Source organism: Ursus arctos, unplaced genomic scaffold (assembly GCF_023065955.2).
Source record: "Ursus arctos isolate Adak ecotype North America unplaced genomic scaffold, UrsArc2.0 scaffold_3, whole genome shotgun sequence".
In the NCBI taxonomy this organism is placed as follows: Eukaryota; Metazoa; Chordata; class Mammalia; order Carnivora; family Ursidae; genus Ursus; species Ursus arctos.
The window spans coordinates 63223869-63236170 of record NW_026622985.1 but is presented as its reverse complement, the minus strand read 5'-3'; the positions used below and the strand labels follow the sequence as shown (position 1 = coordinate 63236170).

The following is a 12302-nucleotide window of genomic DNA, read 5'->3' as shown; positions in this document are numbered from 1 at the left end:
GGCACAGGTATGAAAATTCAGGGGCAAAAGTAAGGCAACTCTTCCTAAATTTTCCTTCTCATCTAGTCCCTTTGATTATGATAGGTTTTTCTGCTTAGAATTCAGAAACAATTCCTGGGTCATTTTAATAACCTTGGAAACCTCATTGGTGGAAAGGACCTTGTTAGCGGGGAAGAGAAGTGAAATCTTAGTCTGGCGATTCATTTATTAGATGTTTTCTTATCAATATAATTGTTGTAATCTTTAGTCGGTCATACAATGAATATTAACTATTTTACACTTTTGTACTTATGAAGCTTAAAGTCATTGCACATATTTGGTATGATGACAACATGGGAAGGAAAGTGGTGTTCATGGTGATACTTTCTATGTCTCAATATTCCTAGAAAAGGTAAGTGATGAGTTGGAATAATTGTAAGCAACTGAGACAAGAGTCTACTATTGAGGAAAAGAATTTTCAGACTGTCTGCATTGATTAACTAGTTGGTGAGCTCTTCAGCTCTCCACTTTACCTCGGAAGCCACATTTTCTCCTGTGTCTTCACACTGGGTTTGAACTTTTATAATCACTGAGATCAAAGTTTTGGTCATAAGAAATAATGACTGAGATGAGTAGTTTGTATTTGAGAATTGGCTCTTTGGTGGTTCTGCAATAGATGATAGTTTTCTCTTCTGCTGCTTCTAATGAGGAGAGCTTCTTCTGGGACCAGTATTGAGCAGATCTCCCGCTGCCCTTTATGTCCTGCTGCTGCTTTGGTGTTGGCCAGCGCTAACTAGCAGGAGCTTGGATACCATCTCTTTCCTGTTGAGCTCTGAAGCTCCTGGCTTCACTCCTCCTCGCCACACTTCAACATGATCCCCTGCAGCAAGCTTGCGAATTGATTCACAGAAACAACTTCTTTCATTTCCAGGTGCTCATTTGAAGGACTCTTCACTCTGTGAAGTTTCACAGCCTTTGATTACCGTAAGACTTTAGGACCACATCAGAGAATTTAAAACACAAAGTAAAATGTGGCCTGATATTAGAAGTTATTTTAGTAAAAGTGGATGTGTTTTCCAATCCATGGGAGGAGACAGGAAAACTACTATTGCTTTCCCATTCCATGTAGGCTCAGATAGAAACCTGTGCGGACAAAGAGCTTTTTATGCGGTAAAAGCTAAAAACGTACCCACATTTCTCACCTTTCAAGTTATGACAGTCATTCACAACTGTCAACTATGAAGATGTTTTGGATACCATCCAGAGATCGTCTTTAACAAGACATATAAGAATTTATAGAAACTTTTTGAGCTTTCTCAAGAAACTTTCTGACTGATCTTCAGTAGGATTCACTTTCTGAATTTTTTTTTTTATCAATGGTGATAGAAAAGGGAAATACCCTGAGCTGTCTTGCACCTGAAGGACAGGATGTGTCTACAAAAGCACTCTACTTTGCTCCCCTTTCTCAAATAAAACTTACAGAATTTTAAAATGGTGAAATGACAGAAAGAGCAAAGTTGGTTTGACTTGAATTTTTCTTATTTTAATTACAAGGATTAAGAATTCTGGAAAAAAATACCATAGCAGAAATAAAGACCAGAATTAAAGCATTTAAGCATGCCTTATAGAACTCATGTGTTATTTTTCCTGTTCACTAATGATTTTTAACACAAGCAAACATGAAAAGAAAGTATCTTTCTCCAATTGGATTAACATTTAGTTGAAAGCACAAATGGTCAAGTGTGAGGAAAACTCTTCAGGAGATTCCTAATTTAAGCGTTAAGTATGTTTCAACATTCTAGATTTTTGTCTGAAGCTTGGAACACTTTTAGTCATGGATTTAATACTGTATTTGGCAGAATCAATGTTAGACACAGCCATAAGAAGGTCCCCTGAGTATCTCCAAATTCTCATTTTATATTAATAAAGACACAGACAAAGACTATTTGGAGAATTTGATCCTAATGGAAAAATGTATTGAATGTTCCAGTTTGTCTTGCTGGGAGGATATCATCCTTTGACACCGCAGTGGCCCAGAGATGGGGATGTATGAGAGCATTCTCTGGCCTTCTGTCAGGAGGAGACTCTTTTACATCTGAGAGACTTATGGCCTAGGGCAGAGTCTTAGAGCTGAATTAAGTGAGGGATTCTTGAGGGATCCGGATTAAATACAGAAATACTGATTGGAGTGGGTGGTGGTGGTCATAAGCCATTAGAGTCCTCCCAGGGTATAATTTTCAGAGAACCCTTCCCTGGCCTCTTTGGTTTCCTACTCACTCTGTTTAATTCCTTTCCCCAATTCCCAAGCACTGGAGATAACTTCCTTTCTCTTGCTACTTTTGCCAGTGTTTAGATCTTATGGTATTTTAAATTCTGAGAGCTTAATCTTATCACTTCTCGAGATTTTTCAAGAGTTATTTTTCCCCTTCAAGTAAGAAATGAAAGGGAAGAAGTAAAAGGAGTAGTAAATGTGTTTTAGAGTGACTTCAGGTAGCTGGGGGCAGAAAGGAAAAATGGAGAGGAAGGGAGACTAAGTTCCATGGTAAGCATTTGGCATGCTAGAGCAACCGAAAGAGGGCCTGAGGGACTGAAATGGGATTGGCATGTGCGGAGAGAGAAAGGGAGAGTAAGAGTGAATATGAAAGAAGTCTGGACAGGTGGGCACTGGTTGGATTATATAGGCCTTTGTGGACCTGTTAAAGACTTTGGATTTGAGCCTGAGTACAGTGGGGAGCCATTGAAGACACTTGAAGAGAAGAGCCGTTAGAAAATTTTTGTGGTTTCCACTTTGGTGGCTGTGTGGAGAAGATACTGGAGACTTGTTAGAAGAGTCCAGTTGAGAGAGATTGTTTTGGCTTAGGGAATATCAGTGAAGATGGAGAAAGTGGGATAGATTTGAGAGAGTTTAGTTGGATTAGTGGTGGATGAGAAATGGCAGGTAAGAGAGAAGGAGTGTCAAGAAGGACACCTGGGTTTTTGCATGAGTAGCTGAAGTCCTTGTGTTACTCAGGGAAGACTAGGTCCTGCAGTGGTAACAACAGCCTCAAAATCTCAGGCCAATAGCGCACAAAGATTTCAGTCATGCCAAGTGAGCTACACATCCAGGTGAGCCTCCAGGGCAGCTGTCCTGTAAACTCAGTGATTGGACTGCCCACCATTTTAACACATTTGGGTCCACCAAATTTGCTGTGACAGGGAAAAGAGGACATGAAAGTTCATGCACGGACTCTTCAGTACTTCTGTCACTTCTACTCACATGTCATTGGCCAGAGTAGGTTATGTATATGGGTATACCCTTTTATTTCAAGGACTGGAAGTGTAATCATCTCCAGTGCTCAGAGGAAGAGGAGAAATAGAAAAGCCGGTGGAATGCTCTACCACAATCCCATTTTCTGATATGGAGAACTCTGAAGCAGGAATAGATTTTGGAGGAAAGAGTTTCGTTTCAGATATGCTATTTGAGGTGCTTGTGAGATAATTAAGTATCTGTATCAAGTAGGCAGGTGGCTATTTGAGGAGGAAGGAAGGAAAGAATGAAGGAAAAGAGGAAAGGAGATAGAGAGGAAAGGAAGGGGGAAGGGAGGAAAATTTGGGTTTGTATATATATTTAAAATATATGTATGGGATCGTATGAGATTGCATAAAGACAGTGTCTACAGAAAGACTAGGATGAAGAAACAAGCCCTTTATTAGTTAGTTACACTAAGCTATAATGTGGGTACACTATGGGTCATTGTGAGAGTCTGCCATTTTATACTGCACTGTCTGGGCGGAAGCTTGGTCTGAACATAAAATTCAATGTCACCTTCCCAGCACTTGGAAGGATACCTTGAAAGAGGTAGTACCTGGTAACACCTTGTAGGAGGTAGTAATTGATAAATTATATTATATTACATGTTCTTTCTGGTCAGCTTTGTGGAGATAGAACAAAACCAATCACTTTTCATTCAGCGAGTGTATCTTAACCAGTGTGTCCAGTCATGTAACCATCACCACAATCAAGATACGAACCATTTTCATCACTCTGAAAAGTTCCATTGTGTGCCCTGTGAGAGTCAAACCCCTCTTCGCACACCCTGGTCACCACTGATGTGTTTTCTGTCAATATAGTTTGCCTATTAGAGAATTTCATATAAAGGGAATCATACAGTATGTGTTCTTTTGTATCTGGCTGCTTTTCTTTAGCATAAAGATTGGCAAACTTTTTCTTTAAAGATTCAGACAGTAAGCCTTCTTGTAGGCGATAGGGTCTTTGTTGGAAGTACTCAACTCTGCTGATTACGGCATGAAAGCAGTCTTGGAAAATATATAAACCGAAGGTACGCAGCTCTGTTCCAATGAAACTTTGTTTACAAAAACAGGCAGAGGGCCAGATTTGGCCTGTAGGCTGAAGTGTGCTGACCCTTGATTTAGCACGATACTCTTCAGAGTCATTTCTATTATTGTATATAGTAATTTATCATTTTCTATTGCTAAGTAGTCTTCCATTGTATGGATGATATTCCACAATTTGTTGACCCATTCCTTAGTTGATGGCCATTTAAATTGTTTCTAGTTTTTGGCTTTTATGAAGTTGCTATGAACATTCACTTACAAGTCACTGTGTGAACATAAGCCTTTGTTTCTCTTAGGTAGATACCTAGAGGTGGAATTTCCGGGTCATATGGGAAATGTACATTTAATATTATAAGAAACTGCCCAAACTGTTTCTTAAATGAGACCTACCATTTAAAGATTTTCATTAAATTTATTTATTTGAGAGAGAGAGAGCCAGTACAAGAGACTGAGCAGGGGGAGGAGAGAAAAGCAAACTCGCCCCTGAATAAGGAGCCCAACTCGAGACCAGTCCCAGGATTTTGGGATCATATCCTGAGCCAAAGGCAGACACTTAACCGACTGAGCCACCCAGGTGCCCAGGAGACCAACTATTTAACCAACAATGTATGAGAGTTCTAGTTGCTCTGAGTTCTTGGCATTGTAGTGAGTGTTAAATAATATTAATAAATTAAAAATTAATAACTTAAAGATTAATTAAAATTAATAAATATTTATTAATATTTAAATGTTAATAGATATAAATGAATCAATGAAAATATATTGGGAATATTGTCTAGTGTCAGATGTTTTAGATGTGATTTTTTAATGACTACTTCTTCTTATGGCTTTACCATAAATTATTAAATAGATGTCCTATTATTAAACCTTAAGACTTTTAAAAATTTTCCTGTTGAGAATGAAGCAGTCCCCATCTGTGTTCAATACTGCACTTACTGGGTAAAGGTACAGAGTGCAATTACTCTTTACTCTTCTTGACATGTCGTTACTTGCTACAACATGTACCTTTCCTCGTCGGTTGATCTGGGGATTGGGTTGAAATCCTATGGAAATTTGATGAGCCTAATTTAATTCCACTTTTGTGTGGGCAGCCACCCTACCTCTTCATGGGCATGTCAAGGAGTACCCTCAGGCAGATCCTGGATTTTTTCTTAGAAAGGTATTTTGTGTCTCTTGGTCCCCCAGTAATTTGTGCCTTAGCATGTAGCTAAATGAATTTTTGCCTGGACAGTCTATAAGTTAATGTCTGAAATGTCTATCTACCTCAGGTTTTTGTTTTTTTTTTTTAAATCTCGGTCAAGTTTTGTAAACTTCTACTTTAAGCTGTGTAACTTCCCAGTAAGCTGTCTTATACCTAAGTGAATTGATTTGCTATTTAGGTTTTTGCCAAAATAAGCTCATTAAATGCTGGGGCCTGATACCAAAAAGTCATTATTTCAGTTTTGAGTACTTGTTCTGAGGCTATATACTTAGACAGAGCTAGATGTCAATTAAGATTATTCCTTGTTAGTGGGAATAAAATCATGTTATCGGCTTATAAAAGAGTCCCTCTGTTCTTTGTCTAGGGTTGTAGGAATGTATATTCAACTCTTAAGTGGAAATGTAAAAACATAGAGGCCATCAGGACATTCCAGTTTTACCTGACCAGAAGTTATGCTGAGCCATGGGGTACTTTACCTGCAGAGCTCTCAGAGGTAGGGTCAAATTACAGGTTCTGTCACAGTGTCGAGAATTAAGTCTGTGTTGAGCCTGAAAGGCCATAGATTCCTTCCATGGAGTCAAAGTCAGAAGCAAGGTTACTAAGTCACCGTCAATATTATGTTAGTACCAAGTGGGAAGGCACAAAAGGGTCCATAATGGAAAAGTGCCTAAAGCCTCCTTCTTCCTCATGAACCATATTTGTTGTAAACCCCTGGAATTTCAGAATAATAGAGCTAATATTGGCTGGCTCTCACCTTGTGCCAGGCCCTGTTCTAAGCATTTTGTGTGTATTAAGGTCAAAGGAAGTTCAGTGTAATGGTACAGACACAGGCTTTTGGGCTGGCTAGATCGTTAACCAGCCAACTTAGTGGCTGGTTTCCTCAGTGACTGCATTTCTTCATTTTTAGAATGGGGATTATGACAGCTCGGATGTCCTAGGACTGTTGGGAGGACTGAATGAGTTCATATACCTGTACGGTTCAGGAGGGTGCCTGGCGCTTCGTAAGTCATATAAACACTAGCTGTTACCATCATCATCTTAATACTAATCTCAGGGAAGCTGTGAGATAGGTCTGTGTTTTCCCCCATTTTACAGTTGAGTCAGCTGAGGCATAGAGAGCGGTTATCCCAAGGCCACAAAGCTAAGAGGCAGTGAAAATAGGATTAGAATACATGCAATCTGAGTCTAATCTGTGGCTGTAACTGCTGAACTCTGATGCCTCTCAATTTACTAAGAAGGAAATGGCCATGAATTTTAGGTGTAATCTGCAGTGAAGCAAAGAGGCCCATAAGGAAGAGGTGAGGAAGAGGAGTGTCTCTTGTACTGTTGGCTTGGGCTTCACCACCGGTTCCTCTGGATGAGTGTATACATCTATTGACTTGATGGTGGTCAACAGATAGGCCGAGAGCGTATCTTCTATTTAGAGTAGTCCTACTTCAGCAAATGGTGTCGCCATCTCTTCTGTTAAGTAAGCCAGAATCCTGGGTCACCCTGAACTCCAGCTTTTCCCTCGTTTCTATATCCAGTATCATTAATTCCTGTTGATTCGCATTTTTTAAATGCCTCGTAAATCCTTCACCTTCTCCATTGCCAAGGCACTATATCAGCCCAAGCCACTGTCCTCAATCTCTTTCTTACCAAACCCCACCAGTCTGGCTATTCTTGCTGCATTCCAGTGTGTTCTACCAATAGCCTAAGGCAAAATGCAAATCTTATAATCTTATGCCCTGGCCTAAAACATTACCCATTTTCACATTCAAATCCAGATCTGTCCAATTTCAAAACCTGTCTTCTTTCTTATGCCATCTTGCCTCTATAAAAGTTTGGAGCAGTTAGCTTTGATTTGAAGAGATGAAAAAAGTAAGATTCTTAGGTGTCGAGTAGAATCAGGTTTTCTTTGACCTCATTCATTAAATTCATGCCTCAGATAATTAGGTCCTAGAATCTGACCCCATTACAAGACCTGTCAGCAGAACTCAAGTGTTCCACAAAGATTTATAATATCTGACCTCTTTTCTAGGCAAGGCAGAGTATATTGTAATAGGAAAGTGATAAGATGCATGACAGCCTTTTCTAATTCTTTTTCACAATCTCGTTCACTAATCTAGCTAGCTGGGTTTTAGTGGGTTTTTGTTTGTTTGTTTTGTTTTTTTGGTTTTTGGGGTTTTTTTTGGTATGTGTTTTTTTTTTTTTAAAGATTTTATTTATTTATTTGACACAGAGAGAGACAGCCATCGAGAGAGGGAACACAAGCAGGGGGAGTGGGAGAGAAGAAGCAGACTCCCAGCTGAGGCGCCTGATGTGGGGCTTGATCCCAGAACACCAGGATCACGCCCTGAGCCGAAGGCAGACGCTTAATGACTGAGCCACCCAGGTGCCCCTGTATGTGGTTGTTTTTATTATGATTGGTTTGGTTTTTGCCTGACTGAGTCTTTATCAATGCAGATATTAACAGGTTGAATACCAAGTTTGCTAGAACTGAGTGCAGATAAAAAAGACTTTTTTAAAAAAAGATTTTATTTATTGATTTATTTGACAGAGAGAGAGCACACAAGCACAAGCGGGGGGATTGGCAGAGACAGAAGCAGAAGCAGGGAGAAGGAGCCCAATGTGGGGCTCCATCCCAGGACCTGGGGATCATGACCTGAGCCAAAGGCAGACACTTAACCAACTGAGCCACCCAGGTGCACCTAAAAAAGGCTTTAAATTATCAACATCCTGTTCATTTACCAAAGTAAATTTTAAAAGGTACTCAGCAAACTGCCACACTGAATTAGAAGTCCCTCTGTTTTCTTCTTGTCAGCTTTTAATCTCCCCTCTTCCCAGGGCACACAAACTTAGTGTAAGGAACCTCTCCCCAGGGGAAAGTGAAGAGGAAATGAGCTTGCAACAAAAAAATCCATCCAGAACGTGATCCTCGGGTTGGCAGTAAGCAGACTGGCAACTCCAGGGTATAATCAGTAATATCGGTTTTCAGGACATAACTGCCGGCTATCTTTCCCCCGGTTTGTACTAGTTTTGTTTTCATTTTTTATTTTTTAAATGAACGTGGTAAGGAATTTCTAGATTCACATACATGCCTATGGAAGAGCAATCCTTTTGTTCACCAACAGCAAACCCTGGCCCACTGGATCCACTATGATCTTGGTGTTTGTGTGAAAAACTCTTCAAAGTGTGGCCCCTGTCCATGCTGATAGCATGTGCCCTGACAACATTTTATGTTAAGGCAAATTGCAGCAAACTTGTGAGGGAACCCAGATAAAAACCAGAAGAGGAGATTTCTATCATACAATCCTGGGAGTCTTGACAGAGCCTCCCAAGGTGAAGGAGATGAGAGAGAAAAGTCAGGTTTTGGTTTTTGTTTGTCTTGCTGGGGGTGTGGGCTTATGCCTCATTACCGGAGGGATAAGCTGTCTAAAGCCCTGAAAATGGAGGAAATTCATGTTTTCGAATGGAAACTTTCCTGAGAAACATTTCAAAGTTCTGTCTAGAGGCAGGATGTGATACCCTAGTAGTGGTGCTGTGTCACCATTGGCCACGGTGCCTTGGTTCCTGCTAAAACCCCAGCTTCTGGGGAATGGTGGGGCCCAGGTCGGGCAAGCAAGCTCATCAGGCCCCAGGTATCTCACGCGTCCCCTCTGCCAACTTCCTGGGGGAAGCATTGCCACTGTAGGGCTACTCACTTGGAAAACAGGACAGCGAGGTTGGAAGTCATTCTGCAGGGCTGCAGTGACATGCATCTGGGAAACTGTGCAGTGATAGTGGGGCAGGTCCCTCTCAGTGTAGAGAGCACCCCTTCCATCCTTCTTGAGGGATTTTTAACATCTAGTAGCTGAAGACCACACCCACTTGTCCTTGGAGAGAAAGGATCGAGAAGTCGAGTCCCTGTCACCTCTCTATACTTAGAGAGCTTTCCTGTGAGACATGGGTCTGGGGAGAAAATAGAGTCTGTTTTGTTCCATCAGGTTATCTGGTCAGGCATTTCTGCCTTTGAAAGGCAGGTGGATCCTTCCAGAATCTTAACACTAACCTTCCCCTTCCAATTCTTCCCAACCTAGTCACTCACCTAGAAAATTGTGCTCATCTTTTAGAACCCAGAAAAAAAAAAAAGTGACCATATCTATAAAACCTCCATGGACTTGAAACCAAGTTATCTTTCCTATCTAGTGTCAGAAGAGTTTGTCCAGTTCTGTTATGATGCCAAAGGGAGAAAGAACCACCGTGCGGTGGGACCTCTGTGTGTTTCACTAGGGAGGCTACAGGGGGCTGAACCCAGGCACCCCATGCCTGCTAAATCAACACTCACTAATACTACCCTAGCTGGCCCTGTTATCATTGCTTTCTATGTTTAGTCTTCACAACATCCTATGAGAAAGGTTCCACTGTTGTTCCAGTGTCACAGAGAAGGACATTGACGGCTGGACGTGTTATGTAACTGTCCCAAGTCACAGAGCTGTGGGCATGGTGGGACTCGGCTTGACACCCAGGCGGCCGTCTGACCTCACGCTCACTCCGGCTCGTGCTCCTCTGGAGGATTAAACGTGAAGGACTGAGGAGGGAGAGAAGGGCAGGGGCTCGTGCCATCCTGTGTGTGCGGTGCTGCATCCTGTGTGCGCTGCCGTTCAGAATGACTAATTCTGTGCTGAGCTGTCAGGTGGCAGCCTATGGAGGCACAGCCCAGCACTCCGCCTTCTGCCAAAGGCCCTCACTGCTCATCTGATGCAATCGAATTTCCTAGGGTGGCCTTTAAAGTTCAGCTGTTGCTGGAGAGAGAGGGAGAAAGAAGTTTCACATATTGTTTTTTGATCAGCAGGTTTGGAAACTTTGAGTGTTTGGCTCACAGGATGGTGGAAACGCTCCAGCATTTCCTGTGGCCTCGAGTCTGGGTTCTGAGATAGAGAGCTGGGCCCAAGCTTTGCCTCCTCCACTGGGGAATGTCAGCACACATCATGAGTGACAAGCCTTGCCTGCCGGGAGCAGGGGAGCTGGGGGGGCAAGAGGGGAGCAGTCAATGGCATTACGACAACTGAAAAGGAATTTGAAAAGCAAATATACAAAAAAACCAGAATAAAGGAGGAAGTGTGTGCATTAGTTGGTAAAATAATGAACTTTCCAGTTGAGATGCTGATTCCCAAAGTGCAAGAGAGCTCCTAGAGAAGGGCAAAGAACCAGCTGCTCAGCTCCTGTCTCCCTCTTGTTTCTGACAGAATTTCTTCAGGAGGAAAACAGATCTGGAGTAGGCCCTATTCTCACTTCTGAGAGCCTCTATTTCTATTCCTGTCCAATGAGACAAATGAAAAGCTGCTGCTCAAAGAAGTGCCTGAAGGTTTTCTGAGAAAGGAATTCTGGATTTTAAAAATGCATTGTTGGCTTGAGTAATCCTTCACATTTTTTTTTTTTTAAATCTCTGACTTTGCTTTTAAGGAAAGAGCCATTCATTCATTTATTCATCCAGTTGTCTGAAAACTATTTATTGAGCTGCTATTTGCCACACTGTCTCATCAGGACTGAAGTGCTGAGATGAATAAGACCTATGACCCCCACTCTTGGGGGACTCATAAACTAATAGCATCAGGTATGGAAAGGTGTTCTGACGGTGCATCGCAAGCGCCTAAGACGACGCACGGGGCAGTTGCTTTTTAGCTTGGGTGTCTGTGGGGTCAGGGAAATCTCTCGGAGGACCTGGCACAGGAGATTGGCTTTGAAGCCTAGGTGGGAATGTTTGAAGCCAACCCAAGGGTGGCAGGGAAGGACATTCCAGGGAGAGGGAGTGTTATGAACAAAGGCAGGAGGCACAAGAATTTGCCATGCCCAGGAAACGGCCAGCAGTTTGAGGAGGAAAGAAAGCCGTTACTTGTCTCGGTGCTTTTCCTCTCCACGCCATAGAGCATGGCACACCTGTAGGTAATCCTCACCTGGCTGGTCTGGGACTTGCCTTCTGTATGCAGTGCTCCCCACAGCCCCTGCAAAAGGACTGTCGATGATCTTGAAGAAAAACCTATTTGCCGTGACTGACAGAGTTGTCGCGTGCATACTTGGGAGTGGGGCTCAGGGGTACAGTCGGCAGGGAGGGTGCACTGGTGGTGCTCAGAGGCAGGTGGAAGCCAGGCTGTGATATAGACCCTGTTTATGTGATATAGGCCCTGAATCACCATCCAAAGTTTTTTTTTTTTTTTTTTTAAAGATTTCACTTATTCATTTGAGAGAGAGAGTGAGCGAGAGAGATAAGGAGCAGGGGGAGGGCCTGAAGAAGAGGGAGAAGCAGACTCCCCGCTGAGCAGGGAGCCCGATGTGGGGCTCAATCCCAGGACTCCGGGACCATGACCTGAGTGGAAGGCAGACGCCCAGTTGACTGGGCCACCTAGGCGCCCCACCATCCAAAGTTTTAAAGGAAGAAGGGAGATGTTGAGATTCAAGCTCTCACAAATACAAATATTCCATTTCCTCTGCTGTTTATCTTCTGCTTGTTTGCACAGAAGTTGTAGCTAATTTACTTTTTACTGTCCAATGTGAATTGGAAAGAGTTGCTCAAAAGAATTAGGCTGCTTTCGTGGAGATAATCCCATAGACGCAGGTTATGATAATTCAATATGGGACTAAAGGAAAGAGTTTTCTCTACCACTTTCCACTGTATATCTGGCCAAGACTATTCAGCACTTCTTTTTTTCCTGAGAAACAAAGGAGGTAAATGGTCTCAAAGCTTCATTTCCCAAAGTGTGTCCCATGTGAAATCGGTGCTGCAAGATGTTCTGCGAAAAAAAATTTTTTCTAGAAAGATACATTTGGG

The 12302-nt window shown here is 42.2% G+C and overlaps 1 protein-coding gene across 7 annotated transcripts in view; it reads left to right on the top strand.

Annotated features, from left to right (window-relative positions):
* ELMO1 (engulfment and cell motility 1) overlaps positions 1-12302 on the top strand; it is a 690097-nt gene that overhangs the window by 262120 nt on the left and 415675 nt on the right. The window contains exon 1 of one of the 7 annotated variants that reach the window (XM_057304121.1): positions 7742-7897. The exons of the other annotated variants lie outside the window; for them this stretch is intronic. The gene's annotated coding sequence lies outside the window, so the exon portion shown is untranslated. Of the gene's footprint in view, positions 1-7741; positions 7898-12302 lie in introns of those variants that run through there. 7 annotated transcript variants of the gene reach the window in all.